An 18,916-nucleotide genomic window follows, 5' to 3' on the forward strand; every position below is an offset into this window, starting at 1 on the left:
AGCATCATAAGAAAATGTTAGAACAGATCTTTCTCCATGATCACTCCAAGTGGATTCTCACAGTATGAGAGAACCATGAAAGAAAAGCAGTTGATAGCTTAGATCTGATACTGTACACCAATTTCTGGCTTGGTTCTTTTCTCTCGGTAGAAGTGGTTTGGAAAGCCTCCTTCAATGCCTTTGTCTCTTTTCTTCAGCCAGTTAGAGGGGGTTTTGAGGTACACACACCATTCGGTCCAAATTATCTCTTCCATGCATTAAGATACCGTCTGATGTCACCCTTCATGATCACCTCGAAAGAACAGATCAGAACAACATTTTAGTTCAGTTCAGTTCATTAAACTACATGATAAATAATTACTTTTACCAATTATTCTTAATACACATATCTAAACATATTTCACAGAGAATATCAAAACATTCTATTGAAACTATTCTTTCAAATTGGTTTATACTCCCCATCTCACTGTCAACTCCATCGTAGAGCCCAGGATCAAGAAATTAGACCTATACCCCTCGGGAATAGAACAAAACAAACACAACACTACAATACACTCAACAATACAATACACTCAACAATACAATACACTCATTCACATATCACTTAAGTTGTATAACTTCAATTCAAACCCTCAAAAAACTGAATCCTCCCCCATGTTTTACACACATCTCTCCGTATGAGAGTAATGTAAAACAAAATGTCAGCTAACCTAATCAAATTAAAATCACTAAACTGAAGAAGAAAAAAAAATAAAAACACTCCACAAAGAAAAATTATTTAACCCCTATGGTCATAGGAAAATAGACTTAAAGCAGCATACCCTTAGTTAAAAGCAATGCCCTCTTCACACTGGTCCAAATTACAAATATGGATTAAGAAACATATTTACCAATTACACAAATTATTTTGAAAGCAGTATTACAAATGACCATACATTTATTTTCCAAATGGCTTTCCAATGCGGGTGATCAAGCCACAACGGAAAGTCATCAGAAGGTCATAGGTCATACAAAACCCTCCAAAGCAGTGTTTTGCACTATATGAAACAATTTGCAAACAATAATCAACTAGTTCCAAACATTTTCATAATTCCATGTTCCCAGAACATTCCTTTATCAAAAGAATTTGCGTGTGTAATGAAAAGTCAGAAAATAAAAACTCATTACAATCCCAATGTGGTGAGTGGCCCCTTCAATGTGGTAGTTTATGGCCCCAATTTCACTCACTCTCCCCAAGAGTACATTCCCTGGACACATTCCAGAGAGACAGTGAAATATCAATTTTCCCGAAGAAAAACACAAAAACACTTAGTATTCATTTACACTACATTGATTCAGAAACTCAAACGTGAACTATAAACCAAACCTAATCAAATCAACGTATATGCATGATAAGTTAAATCAACTCCTAAAAAAACTTTTAATCAGCAACCTAATAATTTCAATCTGTTGATATAAATTTAGTAAAAAAAACTATTCTGATTTTTTTAAACAAATCTAAAATCCTTCAAAAGTCGGTGCTGTCTCATCATCGTAAAATAAAAATAAACTTATTTTTTTCCCCCACTGATATCCACAAAGGTCAATACTGTTCAGCACATCCATTAATGATCTTCCTTTAGTCTGTACAGGGTCTGAAGTTTCCAATGTATGCAGATGATACAGTGATAAATTCATGCAAATAACAAACTACACAAAAACTCACTACTATAATGATTCAGATGACAAAATTGCTCAGAGACTCATGTTTACATCTCAATAAAATAAAACACAGTCTGCATGTTCCTCAAAAAACAAGTACTGATGTAAAAAGCTCCTGGTGGTATCTGATTTTAAGTGCCAAGGCATCATACTTGATTCCAACCTTTCTTTTAAACAGCAAATAATAAAGGAACTCAAATACCAAATTCAACCTAGCTAATTTACCAAAACATATGAAATTGTTTTGACTACACTATATAACTACTATAACAACACTATAATTAAAATCTATGATACTCCCCCACTTAACATACTAGTTTACTAGTTTTTGGCCCAATCTTGCTTTTCAACATTCATACCCATTCAGTCTTCTGTCAACAGGTTCTCATACCATTCAATCCAGCAATCACCTTTAATGACCTGACATTGTTCCACATAATGGAAACATACCATAACCTTAGAGTACATGAACTTTCCTGCTCAAATTTACTGGTGTTACTTAAACAATCAAACCAAGAATCAATAACAATCAGAAGCTATCCTTACGATGTTTTATGATTCAGACATCCAGTCTCCCAATTCTCATAGCCTAATACAGTAAATATAAACGCCACAAATCTATGATGCCCACCTAGCGAATCAGCTGCTAGAAATACAGACAAAAATGTACCTGAACAACGGTTAAAACAATTAGAGTAAGGTTATTGTATATTCAAACTAATAACGCAAATTTACGTTATTCTACAACAATCTACCTGCCTCCAGCAACTTTCCCTGACAATGAGCAGCCAACATAACAACTCACTCTCTTCCATACTTTCAACTCAACTTTCCTATTTCTTTTTCCCCCAGTTGGGCAAAAATATAACCCCTCTCATTTCAACGTTTTTCCTTACCTCTATCGTAAGATTAAAACCCCAACTTTATAACTTCCTCTTCTCTTTGCTCTCCACACTTATGAAATGTATCATATTTCTTTAAAAATAACACACAGCGCAAAAATTATAACATGCGTCAGTCAATCTATGAGAATGAAAAACATTTCGGTAACCACTTTCCTATCGCCATTCTCTCCCCGCTATCATTCAGAGTGTCTTTAATTTAGGTAACTGTCTTCTCTATTGATACAGTAATTTAAATACGACCCAATTCTCAATACATTATTCCAGCAGATAATTTAGTGAACAGACATCGTCTTGCATCAGAATTCGCTTCGTTATTATTTTAAATTGAATTAGCCTATCTATTTAACCTAAACAATCTATTGAGAACGTTCAATTTATCTCTTATACAAACACTAGCGACCATAACTTTCCAGGCAAAACATACAAATAGATTATTTACAATCAAAAACTCTGAATTCAGCCATCGCCGTGACTGGGAATGGAACTCGGGCATCCCGCGTTGCAGGCGAGAATTCTACCACTGAACCACTAATGCTATTGCCAAAAATCAAAACTCTCCGGATATAAACCCCATCTACAAAGTAAAATCAAAACACGTCACTATCGGTAATTCCCAGAAGAATAATAGCCCAATTTTAATAGTACAAACGTTACTCCAGCTATGATTCTGAAATTCCAGCTATGATTCTCAAATTCCAAATGAATATATTAGCAATCAAAGAATAAAATCGACACTAATGACTAGGAAACAGTAAAAGTAGATTATGTTTACTTATGCAACGTATTTCAATTACTTTACTACATCACTTTAATCACGCAATGATAATTAGCTTGATGGAAAACCTTAGGCTTTGTACAACATTATAAATTACATCGAGCATCCCTCGAATTCTCTTTAACTTTATGGAAAACAGTTTATTCAATAAATCCCGCAACTTCTCTCATACTGGGAAGAAAAAGTATAACATGTTCAGACCTTAAGGGCAGTTTAATTTGAAATGTTTCGCCCAGACGGAGATAATCCAATATGCGTTCTATAGTTACATCGTAGGGTAAGATAACCAAAAGTGGACACACTCTAATCAGTTTCTAGAGCTCAATTTCCCAGATTTTGTAGATTATTGTAATATTGCTTAAAAACTTAATCTTTATCAAATTATCCATTTAAGATATCAACTCAAAACCTACGTACGTCTACGAATGGGTGGTTTAAATTGTATCTAATCATTTTCAGCATTACTTTATACACACATACCATTTATCATAATTTCAAATAATTCACAGAATCCATATAAAACTTAAGAAATCTTAGTTACTCACACAGAACTTTCAGGATCATCCACACAGGATTGGTCAGATTTTTCACATAGAACTTTCCTGACGTCCACACAGAACATCAAAAGGTTTGCCCACACAGAGTAAACCCTACCCCGCTCACACAGAACGGTCCGACTCACACAGAGTAACCCTACCCCGCTCACACAGAACGGTCCGACTCACACAGAGTAAACCTACCCCGCTCACACAGAACGGTCCGACTCACACAGAGTAACCCTAGGGCATACCTGGCTAGCACATTTAAAATAATTGGAATTCACCACATCTGAGGGTCACTTAGACAAATCACACAGACGCACAGAATGAGGTCCTTCTTCCAATAGGGCTTCACCAAGTGCTGTGTTTCACCTAGAACACACAGACCCCCTGGCCCCTCACCCCGGCAGACCTCACCAAATCCCCACTGTGATCAATTCAGTGTCAGGAGGGCTCTTGGTCACTGGCAACCGGACAGCGCAGAGTATCTTTTGAGTCCACAAAACCCCCAGATTACTCTCCTCTGACTCGGCCCTGCTTACGCCGCCAAGGTGCCTTCCTTACAAAGGAATTCACGCTCAGAGTATACGTAACAGGCATAATAAAAAAAACTCAACTTCAAATCTGTGTGTGGTTCGCTCACCTTTTTCTTAAAAAAAAACTCAGTTCGAGATGTGGTATCCACTCGGCTCGCTTCCTCTTAGATCAAAGGTTGGTCCATCTGCTCCGTTTCCCGAAGTGTGGTTCTCCCTGAGATCCCAAGTTTAGGGGATCCCTCGTGCACGATTTATTTACCTAGATCGTAGGAACGGTCACCGAGTGAAGATTCACATCCCCTCCTCGTCGCCAAATGTCGTGGAAATTTCCTCTATTTACCAAATCATGGGAGCAAACCACACACACAAGTCAGAGTTAGTTATAAAAGTCCATCTTTAATTATATAAGCTCTATCACAACCCTGTGACTCTCAGATTGATTCAGTGTCTCCCAGTGAATCCTCTGAGAGCCCCCTTACAATGCAACTGAGTTCCTTTAATAGCAAAGACACACATAGTCAGACAGCATAGACATAACTCATCGTTCAGCTTTGTCTCCTTTCCCAAACCATAAACCAATCCTCCAAATCAACAGGCATATATCAAATTGTCATTTAGATACAACCCACTCAAAATACAACCTCCTGGACAAACTCACGGAGAGGAGGGTGAGGCTATAGGTTAAGATAGAAACAACATAAGAGGGAGCATAGAATGATTCCAGACACTGCCACCCTTCCTTTCCCCACTATGGGAAAGGTAGAGAGTGAAAGATATGTTTACACATGATGACACTTTGACCTCTCCCCTCTCAGCGGCCATGCAACTTAGTCTTGACATAGAACAGATACTGCAACCCTGCCCACAGTATTATACAAAAATACCATTCTGATGAGAATTAACTTACACACATTTGATAAATATAAAACATCTTACATATGTTACCAACAAATTCTGAATCTTCCCTAACAAGTGTCTGCTCTAACAATGGAAATACATGTCCTCAAAGATGGAAGGCAGGCGTGAGGTGGCAAGCCCTTACAATCCCTAACCAACAATGCAGTTTAAAAAAATAAACAAAATAAACAAAAGTAACAAATAATTAAAGAACAGCAGTAAAATAACAATAGCGAGGCTATATACAGGGGGTACCGGTTAGTTGAGGTAATTGAGGAAATATGCACATGTAGGTAGAGTTATTAAAACCTGTTACGGCTGCTGTCCCTGTACAGGGATCAACATCAGAGGACATCAGCGGAAATTTCAGAGTGACAACTAATAGTACTCGATACAACTCAAACTTTCATTAAAACACACATGCAGGGTACTCAATTAAAGCTACACTCGTTGTGAATCTAGCCAACATGTCAGATTTTTAAAATGCTTTTCGGCGAAAGCATGAGAAGCTATTATCTGATAGCATGCACGGACGTAAACAAAATAATTAGCGTAGCCGGCGCTACACAAAACGCAGAAATAAAATATAAAACATTCATTACCTTTGACGAGCTTCTTTGTTGGCACTCCTATATGTCCCATAAACATCACAATTGGGTCTTTTTTTCGATTAAATCCGTCCATGTATACCCAAAATGTCCATTTATGAAGCCCGTCTGATCCATGAAAAAGCACCGTTCCAAAACGCACCGTCATTTTTTTAAATTAAAAAAGTTACCTATAAACTTTGACAAAACACTTCAAACTACTTTTGTAATCCAACTTTAGGTATTAGTAAACTTTAATAATCGATCAAATTGATCACGGAGCGATCTGTATTCAATAGCAGCACGTTTTGAAATCATGGTCCACATTCTCTCTTTCATAACTTCCTGTGGTGTGCTCGACGACAGGAAGTGCCTATTCCTCTTCCATTACCTATTCCACTTCCAGGAAGTGCCTATTCCATTACCAATGATTAATTTAAAATCAATTGACAGTATTGGCGACATCGTGTGGAAGCTGTAGACATTGTAAACATGGCCCTATCTATTTTCCCTTGCCATAGACAATACAGAGACTGGCGGAGGGATATTTTTGGGGTTTTTTTTGTGAACAGTTTTCCTTGGGATTTTTCCTGCTAAATGCGTTCTGTTATAGTCACAGACATGATTTAACCAGTTTTATAAACTTCAGAGTGTTTTCTATCCACACATACTAATCATATGCATATACTATATTCCTGGCATGAGTAGCAGGACGTTGAAATGTTGCGCGATTTTTAACAAAAAGCTGCAAAAATTCGCAGCCTCTTTAACAGGTTTTAAAGTGACTATGCTTAGATGATAACAACAGAGAGTAGCAGCGGTGTAAATTGGGGGGGGGCAATACAACTAGTCTGGGTAGACATGTGAATAGATGTTCAGGAGTCTTATGGCTTGGGTGTAGAAGCTGTTTAGAAGCCTCTAGGAACTAGACTTGGCGCTCCGGTACCGCTTGCCGTGCAGTAGCTAACAGTCTTGGACTAGGGTGGCTGGAGTCTTTGACAATTTTTAGGGCCTTCATCTGACACTGCTGGGTGTAGAGGTCCTGGATGGCAGGAAGCTTGGCCCCAGTGATGTACTGGGCCGTACGCACTACCCTCTGTAGTGCCTTACGGTCAGATGCCGAGCAGTTTCCATACCAGGCAGTGATGCAACCAGTCAGGATGCTCTCGATGGTGCAGCTGTATAACATTTTGAGGATCTGAGGACCCATGCCAAATCTTCTCAGTCTCCTGAGGTGGTATAGGTTTTGTCGTGCTCAATTCACAATTGTCTTGGTGTGCTTGGACCATGTTAGTTTATTGGTGATGTGGACATCAAGGAACTTGAAGCTACTATGGTGTTGAATGCTGAGCTATAGTCAATGAACAGCATTCTTACACAGGTATTCCTCCTGTCCTGATGGGATAGGGCAGTGTGCAGTGCGAAGGCGATTGCGTCGTCTGTGGATCTATTGGTTGTGGTACTCAAGTTGAAGTGTGTCTAGGGTGTCAGATAAGGTAAAGGTGATATGATCCTTAACTAGCCACTTGAAGCACTTCAGGATGACAGAAGTGAGTGCGATAGACATTTAGTTCAGTTACCTTTGCTTTATTGGGTACAGGAACAATGGCGGATATCTTCAAGAAAGTGGGGACAGCAGACTGGGATAGGCAGAGATTAACTTCCGGCGCCGACAGAGATGGCCGCCTCGCTTCGCGTTCCTAGGAAACTATGCAGTATTTTGTTTTTTTACGTGTTATTTCTTACATTGGTACCCCAGGTAATCTTAGGTTTTATTACATACAGTCGGGAGAAACTACTGGATATAAGAGCAACGTCAACTCACCATCATTACAACCAGGAATACGACATTGCCGAAGCGGATCCTGTGTTTTGCCTTCCACCCAGGACAATGGATCGGATCCCAGCCGGCGAACCAAAACAACGACGCCGTAAAAGGGGCAAGCGAAGCGGTGTTCTGGTCAGGCTCCAAAGACGGGCACATCGCGCACCGCTCCCGAGCATACTACTCGCCAATGTCCAGTCTCTTCACAACAGGGTTGATGAAATCCGAGCAAGGGTAGCATTCTAGAGAGACATCAGAGACTGTAACGTTCTTTGCTTCACGGAAACATGGCTCACTCGAGACACGCAATCGGAGTCGGTACAGCCACCTGGTTTCTTCACGCATCGCGCCGACAGAAACAAGCATCTCTCTGGTAAGAAGAAGGGCGGGGGTGTATGCCTTATGATTAACGAGACGTGGTGTGATCATAACAACATACAGGAACTCAAGTCCTTTTGTTGACCTGACTTAGAATTCCTCAAAATCAAATGTCGACCGCATTATCTACCAAGGGAATTCTCTTCGCTCATAATCACAGTCGTGTATATTCCCCCCAAGCAGACACATCGATGGCCCTGAACTAACTTTATTTGACTCTATGTAAACTGGAAACCACATTCTGAGGCTACATTCATTGTAGCTGGGGATTTTAACAAGGCTAATCTGAAAACAAGACTTCCTAAATTCTATCAGCATATCGATTGTGCTACCAGGACTGGTAAAACCCTGGATCATTGTTATTCTATCTTCCGCGACGCATGTAAGGCCCTCCCCCGTCCTCCTTTCGGAAAAGCTGACCACGACTCCATTTAGTTGCTTCCAGCCTATAGATACTGTAGAGAGTAAAACAGGAAGCTCCCGCACTCAGGTCTGTTCAACGCTGGTCCGACCAATCTGATTCCACGCTTCAAGATTGCTTCGATCACGTGGACTGGGATATGTTCCGCATTGCGTCAAACAACAACATTGACGAATACACTGATTCTGTGAGCGAGTTAATTAGCAAGTGCATCGGTGATGTCGTACCCATAGCAACGATTAAAACCTACCCAAACCGGAAACCGTGGATTGATGGCAGCATTCGCCCGAAACTGAAAGCGTGAACCACTGCTTTTAATCAGGGCAAGGTGACCGGAAACATGACCGAATACAAACTGTGTAGCTATTCCCTCCGCAGGGCAATCAAACAAGCTAAGCGTCAGTATAGAGACAAAGTAGAGTCGCAATTCAACGGCTCAGACACAAGAGGTATGTGGCAGGGTCTACAGTCAATCACGGATTACAAAAAGAAAACCAGCCCCGTCGCGGACCAGGATGTCTTGCTCCCAGACAGACTAAACAACTTCTTTGCCCGCTTTGAGGACAATACAGTGCCACTGACACGGCCCGCTACCAAAACCTGCGGACTCTCCTTCACTGCAGCCGACGTGAGTAAAACATTTAAACGTGTTAACCCTCGCAAGACTGCAGGCCCAGACGGCATCCCCAGACCCAGAGGCTGCGCAAACCAGCTGGCTGGTGTGTTTACGGACATATTCAATCAATCCTTATCCCAGTCTGCTGTTCCCACATGCTTCAAGAGGGCCACCATTGTTCCTGTTCTCAAGAAAGAGTAGCACTCACTTCCGCCATCATGAAGTGCTTTGAGAGACTAGTCAAGGACCATATCACCTCCACCCTACCTGACACTCTACACCCACTCCAATTTGCTTACCGCCTCAACAGGTCCACAGATAATGCAATCGCAATCACACTGCACACTGCCCTAACCCATCTGGACAAGAGGAATACCTACAGTGCCTTGCGAAAGTATTCGCCCCCCTTGAACTTTGCGACATTTCAGGCTTCAAACATAAAGATATAAAACTGTATTTTTTTGTGAAGAATCAACAACAAGTGGGACACAATCATGAAGTGGAACGACATTTATTGGATATTTCAAACTTTTTTTACAAATCAAAAACTGAAATATTGGGCGTGCAAAATTATTCAGCCCCTTTACTTTCAGTGCAGCAAACTCTCTCCAGAAGTTCAGTGAGGATCTCTGAATGATCCAATGTTGACCTAAATGACTAATGATGATAAATACAATCCACCTGTGTGTAATCAAGTCTCCGTATAAATGCACCTGCACTGTGATAGTCTCAGAGGTCCGTTAAAAGCGCAGAGAGCATCATGAAGAACAAGGAACACACCAGGCAGGTCCGAGATACTGTTGTGAAGAAGTTTAAAGCCGGATTTGGATACAAAAGGATTTCCCAAGCTTTAAACATCCCAAGGAGCACTGTGCAAGCGATAATATTGAAATGGAAGGAGTATCAGACCACTGCAAATCTAACAAGACCTGGCCGTCCCTCTAAACTTTCAGCTCATACAAGGAGAAGACTGATCAGAGATGCAGCCAAGAGGCCCATGATCACTCTGGATGAACTGCAGATCTACAGCTGAGGTGGGAGACTCTGTCCATAGGACAACAATCAGTCGTATATTGCACAAATCTGGCCTTTATGGAAGAGTGGCAAGAAGAAAGCCATTTCTTAAAGATATCCATAAAAAGTGTTGTTTAAAGTTTGCCACAAGCCACCTGGGAGACACACCAAACATGTGGAAGAAGGTGCTCTGGTCAGATGAAACCAAAATTGAACTTTTTGGCAACAATGCAAAATTTTATGTTTGGCGTAAAAGCAACACAGCTCATCACTCTGAACACACCATCCCCACTGTCAAACATGGTGGTGGCAGCATCATGGTTTGGGCCTGCTTTTCTTCAACAGGGACAGGGAAGATGGTTAAAATTGATGGGAAGATGGATGGAGCCAAATACAGGACCATTCTGGAAGAAAACCTGATGGAGTCTGCAAAAGACCTGAGACCGGGACGGAGATTTGTCTTCCAACAAGACAATGATCCAAAACATAAAGCAAAATCTACAATGGAATGGTACAAAAATAAACATATCCAGGTGTTAGAATGGCCAAGTCAAAGTCCAGACCTGAATCCAACCGAGAATCTGTGGAAAGAACTGAAAACTGCTGGTCACAAATGCTCTCCATCCAACCTCACTGAGCTCGAGCTGTTTTGCAAGGAGGAATGGGAAAAAATGTCAGTCTCTCGATGTGCAAAACTGATAGAGACATACCCCAAGCGACTTACAGCTGTAATCGCAGCAAAAGGTGGCGCTACAAAGTATTAACTTAAGGGGGCTGAATAATTTTGCACGCCCAATTTTTCAGTTTTTGATTTGTTAAAAAAGTTTGAAATATCCAATAAATGTCGTTCCACTTCATGATTGTGTCCCACTTGTTGTTGATTCTTCACAAAAAAATACAGTTTTATATCTTTATGTTTGAAGCCTGAAATGTGGCAAAAGGTCGCAAAGTTCAAGGGGGCCGAATACTTTCGCAAGGCACTGTATGTGAGAATGCTGCTCATCGGCTACAGCTCAGTATTTAACAACATAGTACCCTCCAAACTCGTCATCAAGCTCGAGACCCTGGGTCTTGACCCCGCCCTGTGCAACTGGGTACTGGACTTCCTGACGGGCCGCCCCCAGGTGGTGAGGGTAGGTAACAACATCTCCACCCCGCTGATCCTCAACACTGGGGTGCGTTCTGAGCCCTCTCCTGTACTCCCTGTTCACCCACGACTGCATGGCCATGCACACCTCCAACTCAATCATCAAGTTTGCAGACGACACTTCAGTGGTAGGCTTGATTACCAACAATGATGAGACGGCCTACAGGGAGGAGTTGAAGGCCCTCGGAGTGTGGTGTCAGGAAAATAACCTCACACTCAACCTCATCAAAACAAAGGAGATGATCGTGGACTTCAGGAAACAGCAGAGGGAGCACCCCCCTATCCACATCGACGGGACAGTAGTGGAGAAGTTCCTCGGCGTACACATCACGGACAAATTGAATTGGTCCACCCACACAGACAGCGTGGTGAAGAAGGCGCAGCAGCGCCTCTTCAACCTCAGGAGGCTGAAGAAATTTGGCTTGTCACCAAAAGCACTCACAAACTTCTACAGATATACAATCGAGAGCATCCTGTCGGGCTGGTACAACACTGGTACGGCAACTCCTCCACCCATAACCGTAAGGCTCTTCAGAGGGTAGTGAGATATGCACAACGCATCACCGGGGGCAAACTACCTGCCCTCCAGGACACCTACACCACCCGATGTTACAGGAAGGCCATAAAGATCATTAAGGACAACAACCACCCGAGCCACTGCCTGTTCATCCCGCTATCATCCAGAAGGCGAGGTCAGTACAGGTGCATCAAAACAGGGACCAAGAGACTGAAAAACAGCTTTTATCTCAAGGCCATCAGACTGTTAAACAGCCACCACTAACATTGAGTGGCTGTTGCCAACATACTGACTCAACTCCATTCACTTTAATAATGGAAAAATTGATGTAAAAAATGTATTACTAGCCACTATACTAGCCACTATACCTTCTACTGCATCTTGCCATCTTTATGTAATACATGTATCACTAGCCACTTTAAACAATGCCACTTTTATATGTTTACATACCCTACATTACTCATCTCATATGTATATACTGTACTCGATACCATCTACTGCATCTTGCCTATGCTGTTCTGTACCATCACTCATTCATATATCTTTATGTACATATTCTTCATCCCTTTACACTTGTGTGTATAACGTAGTTGTTGTGAAATTGTTAGGTTAGATTACTCGTTGGTTATTACTGCATTGTCAGAACTAGAAGCACAAGCATTTCACTACACTCGCGTTAACATCTGCTAACCATGTGTATGTGACAAATACAATTTGATTTGATTTGATTGAATATGTCCGTAAACACTCCAGACAGCTGGTTTGTGCATGCTCTGAGGCAGCCTTGTGAGGGTTAACACACTTAAATGTCTTACTCACGTCGGCCACGGAGAAGGGGAGCCTACAGTCCTTAGTAGCGGGACGCGTCAGTTGCACTGTGTTATCCTCAAAGCAGGCGAAGAAGGTGATTAGCTTGTCCGGAAGCAAGACGTCTACATGTAAGTCCGTGACATGGCTGGTTTTCCGTTTGTAGTCCATGATTGTCTGTAGACCCTGCCACATACATCTCGTTTCTGAGCCGTTGAATTGAAACTCCACTTTCTCTCTGTATTGACATTTTGCCTGTTTGATTGCCTTATGGAGGGATTAACTACTGTTTGTATTCGGCCATATTCCCAGTCACCTTGCCGTGGTTAAATGCGGTGGTTCGTGTTTTCAGTTTTGTGCGAATGCTGCCATCTATCCACAGTTTCTGGTTTGATTAGGTTTTAATAGTCACAGTGGGTACAACATCTATATACTTCCTGATGAACTCAGTCACTATATCTGTGTATTCTTCAATAATATTCTCAGAGGCTATCTGGGAACATATCCCAGTCCGCGTGATCAAAACAATCTTGAAGCATGGATTCCGATTGGTCAGATCAGCATTGAATAGACCTTAGCATGGGTACTTCTTGTTTGAGTTTCTGCAAAATGGAGTCATGATCAGATTTGCCGAAGGGAAGGCAAGGGAGAACCTTCAAAGTTGAGCAGCAGTGGTCCAATGTTTTTCCAGAGCGAGTACTACATTCAATGTGTTGGTAGAACTTCAGTAGCGTTTCCTAAAATTTGCTTGGTTAAAATCCCCAGCTACAATAAATGCGGCCTCAGGATATATGGATACCAGTTTGCATAAAGTCCAGTGTAGTTCTTTGTGGGCCATTGTGGAATCGGCTTGAAGGGGAATGTACACAGCTGTGACTATAACGGAAGAGAATTCTCATGGGAGGTAATATGGTAGGCATTTGATTGTGAGGTATTCTAGGTCGGGTGAACAAAAACAAAAACTTGAATTTATGTATGTTATCACAATCACACCATGAGTAGTTAATCATGAAACATCCACCCCAGCCTTTCATCTTCCCGGAGAGTTCTTTATTCCTGTCTGTGCGATGTACTGAGAAACCAGCTGGCTGTATGGACGGGGACAGTATATCGCAAGAGTGTTTCTGTGAAACAGAGTATGTTACAATCCATGATGTCTCTCTAGAAGGAGATCCTCGCCCTGAGCTCGTCTAATTTATTATCCAGAGACTGAATATTAGCGAGTAATATACTCAGCAGTGGTGGATGGTGTGCACGGCTCCTGAGTCGGACTATAAGTCCACTCGGAATACCTCTTCTCCACCGGCGGTGTTTTAGAGAAGCCTCTCTCTCTGGAATAAGTTCAAATGCTCTGGGGGTACGAACAAAGGATCCAATTTGGGAAAGTCATATTCCTGGTTGTAATGCTGGTGAGTTACCACTGCTCTGATATCCAAAAGGTATTTCTGGCTGTATGTAATGACACAAAAAATACTCTGGGCTAATGATGTAAGAAATAACATACACAAAAAAACAAAACATTAGAAAGTTGCTTTGGCGCTAGAAGCAGAGCTGCCATATTTTAAGTTTAACCATGCAAGTCAGTTTAAGAACCAATCCTTATTTACAATGACAGCCTAGTAACAGTGGGTTAACTGCCTTGTTCAAGGGAAGAACGGCAGATGTTTATCTTGTTAGCTTGGGGATTTGATCTAGCAACCTTTTGGTTACTGGCCCAACACTCTAACCACTAGGCTACCTGCTGCCACCATATCTGTCAGCACCATCATAAGATGACGTATACTTTGAAACCGTAGGAGGACTGGAGGGAAAAAGAGAGGCAAAGGAGGTCTAGGAGAGAGAGGGAGGAAGAGGGTGAGCTTGAGTCGGTTAAAACTCTGTAAGCAGAGTGAGTTGAAGACAGGAGGAGAAATGGAAGTGAATGAGGTCGAAGTATCAGAGGTGGTAGGTGCGGTGAAGTTCTTGGAGCCCGAGGTTTGCACCGAGGGTCAGGATAAAGATGAGACTGTGAAAGTAGGAGTTAAGTGTTTGGAGAAAGTGGACCCTTGCCTTTTGGCTGATTCATTTGTGGTTTCAGGCTATGTGAAAACAGAGTTGGGTTCTGTGGAATCTGCGAGGGTAACCAGAAAGGGTCCTGAGATGATTGTTTGAGTTTCTGCTGGTCAGAGGGAGCAGGCGCTTTGCAATAAACAAATAAGGACATGAGATGTGAACTGTTTTGCTCTCAAGAAAAGGGCACCATTGAAAGGAGTGATTACTGGGGTAAAGGTAAATGTGAAAGCTGACCAACTGAAGGGGAAGATTCCTAGTGTTTGTTATCGTTTGGTGCCATTCAGACAGGGTAACATGAGTGGTGAAACAGAAGACTCGTTGTCTGTTCTTTTGAATGTTGATGTTGAGTCTTGATGTTACGATATATAAGTTGTCATGTACGAACTTTTGTGCCGAATACATTACGTTGCTACAGGTGTCAAGCTTATGGGCATGTGGCAGCAGTGTGTATGAGGGAGGTTCCAAGGTGTGAGAAGTGTGCAGAAGGGCATGAGACAAAGTAATGTGTAGCATTGGGGAAAGTAGTGGTATGTGTTACAGTTTTTTTTTTTTTACAATCGCTAGGACCCATTTTTCAATACTTAGGTCACTTTTTCAAAACTCTTCACACAGTGAGCATAACGGCAGTCTATGTGGGCTAAACTAGGGATCATTTTTCATTGCTTTGAAACAAAATGCATTCAATGACTACATCTTTACATTTTCATGAACTCTTTTCTCACTCAGACACAACCACCACCAAAACTCTATGTACCTACAGGCCAATTTGCACATGTTTACATACTCTTTTCAAAACTGTTAAAAGTAAGTTCAAAACCTAAAATAACACGAAATTGAATAAGACATAAATTTGCTACATTTCTACAGTAATACCGTATTGAAATATATTCAAAATCTAGAAAAGGAAATACTATCAAAACAATTAGACCAACCACAGCTGATTCCCATTGTAGCTGAACACCTACACAGGTGTTAGTCTTTCAATTTCTTTACCATCTATACAAAAGGGGACATCTTAGGAATAATGCTGTACTGTAATGTAAACATGGACCCAGACAGAGATAGAGAAGTGGCTGACAGAGGAAGAAGAGTGGCTGGGAGAGGGAAAGGAGTACGTATGTGTGGTGGAAGAAGACTGAGAGGAAGACCAAGAGCTCTAGTCTCAGATGAGATTAGGGCCACTATAATTGATCATGTAATAAATCATGGTCTATCAATGAGAGAGGCTGGTCTGAGAGTGCAGCCAAATCTGCAACGCTCAACAGTGGCATCTATTCTGAGAAATTTCTGGCAAAACAACAGGTAAGATGTGCATTCTGCAAGGGCATCTGACTGAACTGCACATTACAGAAGTAAATTGAGCAAAGCCTCCAAACCTACTTGTGTGTAATTGTTTTTGTATTTCTGCTTAGGACCCAACGGTTACCTCCTACAGGCGGGAGAGGTAGGATTTTCACTGCTGTGCAGGAAACGGCAATTGTTGATATGGTCTTCAGAAACAATGGCATAAAACTCACAGAGATCAGGACGAGTGTTGGCAGACAATGTAAGCATAACAAATATTTCTAGAGTCCTGAAACAACATCAAGTCAGGATGAAGCAGTTGTACACTGTCCCCTTTGTGAGGGACTCTGAACAAGTCAAGCAACTCAGAAACCATTAAGTCCAGGTAAGACTATAAAATACAGAACTGGTTATGAACAAAACCAAACAGCGCAGAGGCACACCATGGCATGTTTTTAGGTATAATGTAAACCACCATAATAGCCTAACTTTTATGTTGCCTTGTGGATTTATTTTAGAGAGTCGTGGAGATTGAAGCCAGGCAAATACCACACATATTCATCATTGCTGTTATACAAACCGCTAATTGGGCCGTACAACACCGAGCGTCTCATTTCATTCCTGGGTGAACTCTATGGAAGGGTTGTGCCAGGTGAGGACGGGGTTGCAGAATCGGCCAACGTTTGTAGTTGTATGGGACAATGTGGCATTTCACCAGTCCCGTGCAGTCACAAAGTGGTTGCAGCCCATCCCAGGATGATGTCACTTTTCCTCCTTCCTTACTCTCCATTCCTCAACACCATAGAGGATTTATTTTCCTCATGGAGGTGGAAGGTTTATGACCACCATCCACATGATCAAATGTCCCTCCTGGACGCAATGAATGCTGGATGCCTGGACATATCTGCAGAAGATTCTTTCCTAGGTGTATTGCCCAAGATGACATAAGATGTGACGTGGATGAGAACCTGTGGCCAAATGCATAAGACAGGGATGACTAGTATTGCTACTGTCTCTGTAGATGGTGTATATACAAATTATAGTATTTTGGAATCACTCAATGACATAAAACATATTGAAGCATATTGCATCATGTCTGATACATTCCTGTAACATATACTGCAGTGAATTCTAAACAGTAGAGGTGTCATTCTTGTTTTGTAAAGAAAACATTGTGTAATGCTACCTGTTAGTGTTGTTTAGGTCATTGTTTTATGAGAGTGACAATGTGTGCTTGTTGGGTGACAACCTTTGCTAGTGTTATGGAAGAACGAGTTGATTTGAGACATGAATGACATGTTTTGGTAGTTTTAGGGCATTTTGAACGTGAAATGAACTGCTGTGCCATGCTGAAAGTTAGTTAGAACTGTGTGAAGAGTTTTGAAAAGTGACCTAAGTATTGAGAAATGGGTCCTAGCGATTGTAAAAAAAATATATATATAAAAACTAATTGTAGTGGGGCCCATGGGGCTGGGGATCAGACATGTCCAGTGTGAGAAGCAGGTTGAGGTTTTCAGGGTTAGAGTAGTGTAGAAGTTGTCATATGCTGAGGCAGTGAAGAAAGTAGAGGAAGATGTGTCAAAGGGGAGAGATCCCGAGAGGAGTGGTGTGAGTAGTAGATCTGTACCAGTACAGAGGGATAAACCAACAATTGATATACAGTACGAGTCAAAAGTTTGGACACACATACTCATTCAAGGGTTTTTCCTTATTTCTACAATTGTCTACATTGTAGAATAATAGTGAAGACAAACTATGAAATAACACATATGGAATGAAGTAGAAACCAAAAAAGTGTTAAACAAATCAAAATATATTTTAGATTCTCCAAAGTAGCCAACATTTGCACACTCATAGCATTCTCTCAACCAGCTTCACCTGGAATGCTTTTCTAACAGTCTTCAAAGAGTTCCCACATATGCTGAGCACTTGTTGGCTGCTTTTCCTTCACTCTGCAGTCTAATTCATCCCAAACCATCTCAATTGGGTTGAGGTCGGGTGATTGTGGAGGCCAGGTCATCTGATGCAGCACTCCATCACTCTCCTTCTTGGTCAAATAGCCCTTACACAGCCTGGATGTGTGTTGGGTCATTGTCCTGTTGAAAACAAAATGATAGTCCCACTAAGCGCAAACAAGATGGGATGGCACATCACTGTAGAATACTGTGGCAGCCATGCTGGTTAATTGTGCCTTGAATTCAAAATAAATCAAAGACAGTGTCAACAACAAAGCACCCACACACCATCATACCTCATCCTCCATTCTTCACTGTGGAAACCACACATGCGGAGATCATCCGTTCACCTACTCTGCGTCTCACAAAGACACGGCGGTTGGAACCAAAAATAAATTTGGACACATCAGACCAAAGGACAGATTTCCACTGGTCTAATGTCCATTTCTCGTGTTTCTTGGTCTCTTCTTCTTATTGGTGTCCTTTAGTAGTGGTTTCTTTGCAGCAATTCAACTACGAAGACCTGATTCAAGCAGTCTCCACTGTACAGTAGATGTTGAGATGTGTCTGTTACTTGAACTCTGTGAAGCATTTATTTGGGCTGCAATTTCTGAGGCTGGTAACTCTAATGAACTTATCGTCTGCAGCAGAGGTAACTCTGGGACTTCCTTTCCTGTGACGATTCTCGTGAGAGCCAGTTTCAACATTGCGCTTGATGGTTTTTGCGACTGCACTCGAAGAAACGTTCAAAGTTCTTGAAATGTTCTGCATTGACTGACCTTCATGCCTTAAAGTAATGATGGACTGTCGTTTCTCTTGCTTATTTATACTATTCTTGCCATAATATGGACATGGTCTTTTACCAAATAGGGCTATCTTCTGTATACCACCCTTAACTTGTCACAACACAACTGATTGGCTCAAATGCATTAAGAAGGATAAGAAATTCCACCAATTAAC

At 41.5% G+C, this 18,916-nt stretch overlaps 1 pseudogene; it reads right to left on the reverse strand.

Moving 5' to 3' along the window:
• Positions 1–12,836, reverse strand: part of LOC139390885 (protein bicaudal C homolog 1-like) — a 32,039-nt pseudogene extending 19,203 nt beyond the window's left edge.
• Between the last annotated feature and the right edge of the window lie 6,080 nt (positions 12,837–18,916).

This window comes from Oncorhynchus clarkii, chromosome 31, assembly GCF_045791955.1.
Source record: "Oncorhynchus clarkii lewisi isolate Uvic-CL-2024 chromosome 31, UVic_Ocla_1.0, whole genome shotgun sequence".
Lineage (NCBI taxonomy): Eukaryota > Metazoa > Chordata > Actinopteri > Salmoniformes > Salmonidae > Oncorhynchus > Oncorhynchus clarkii.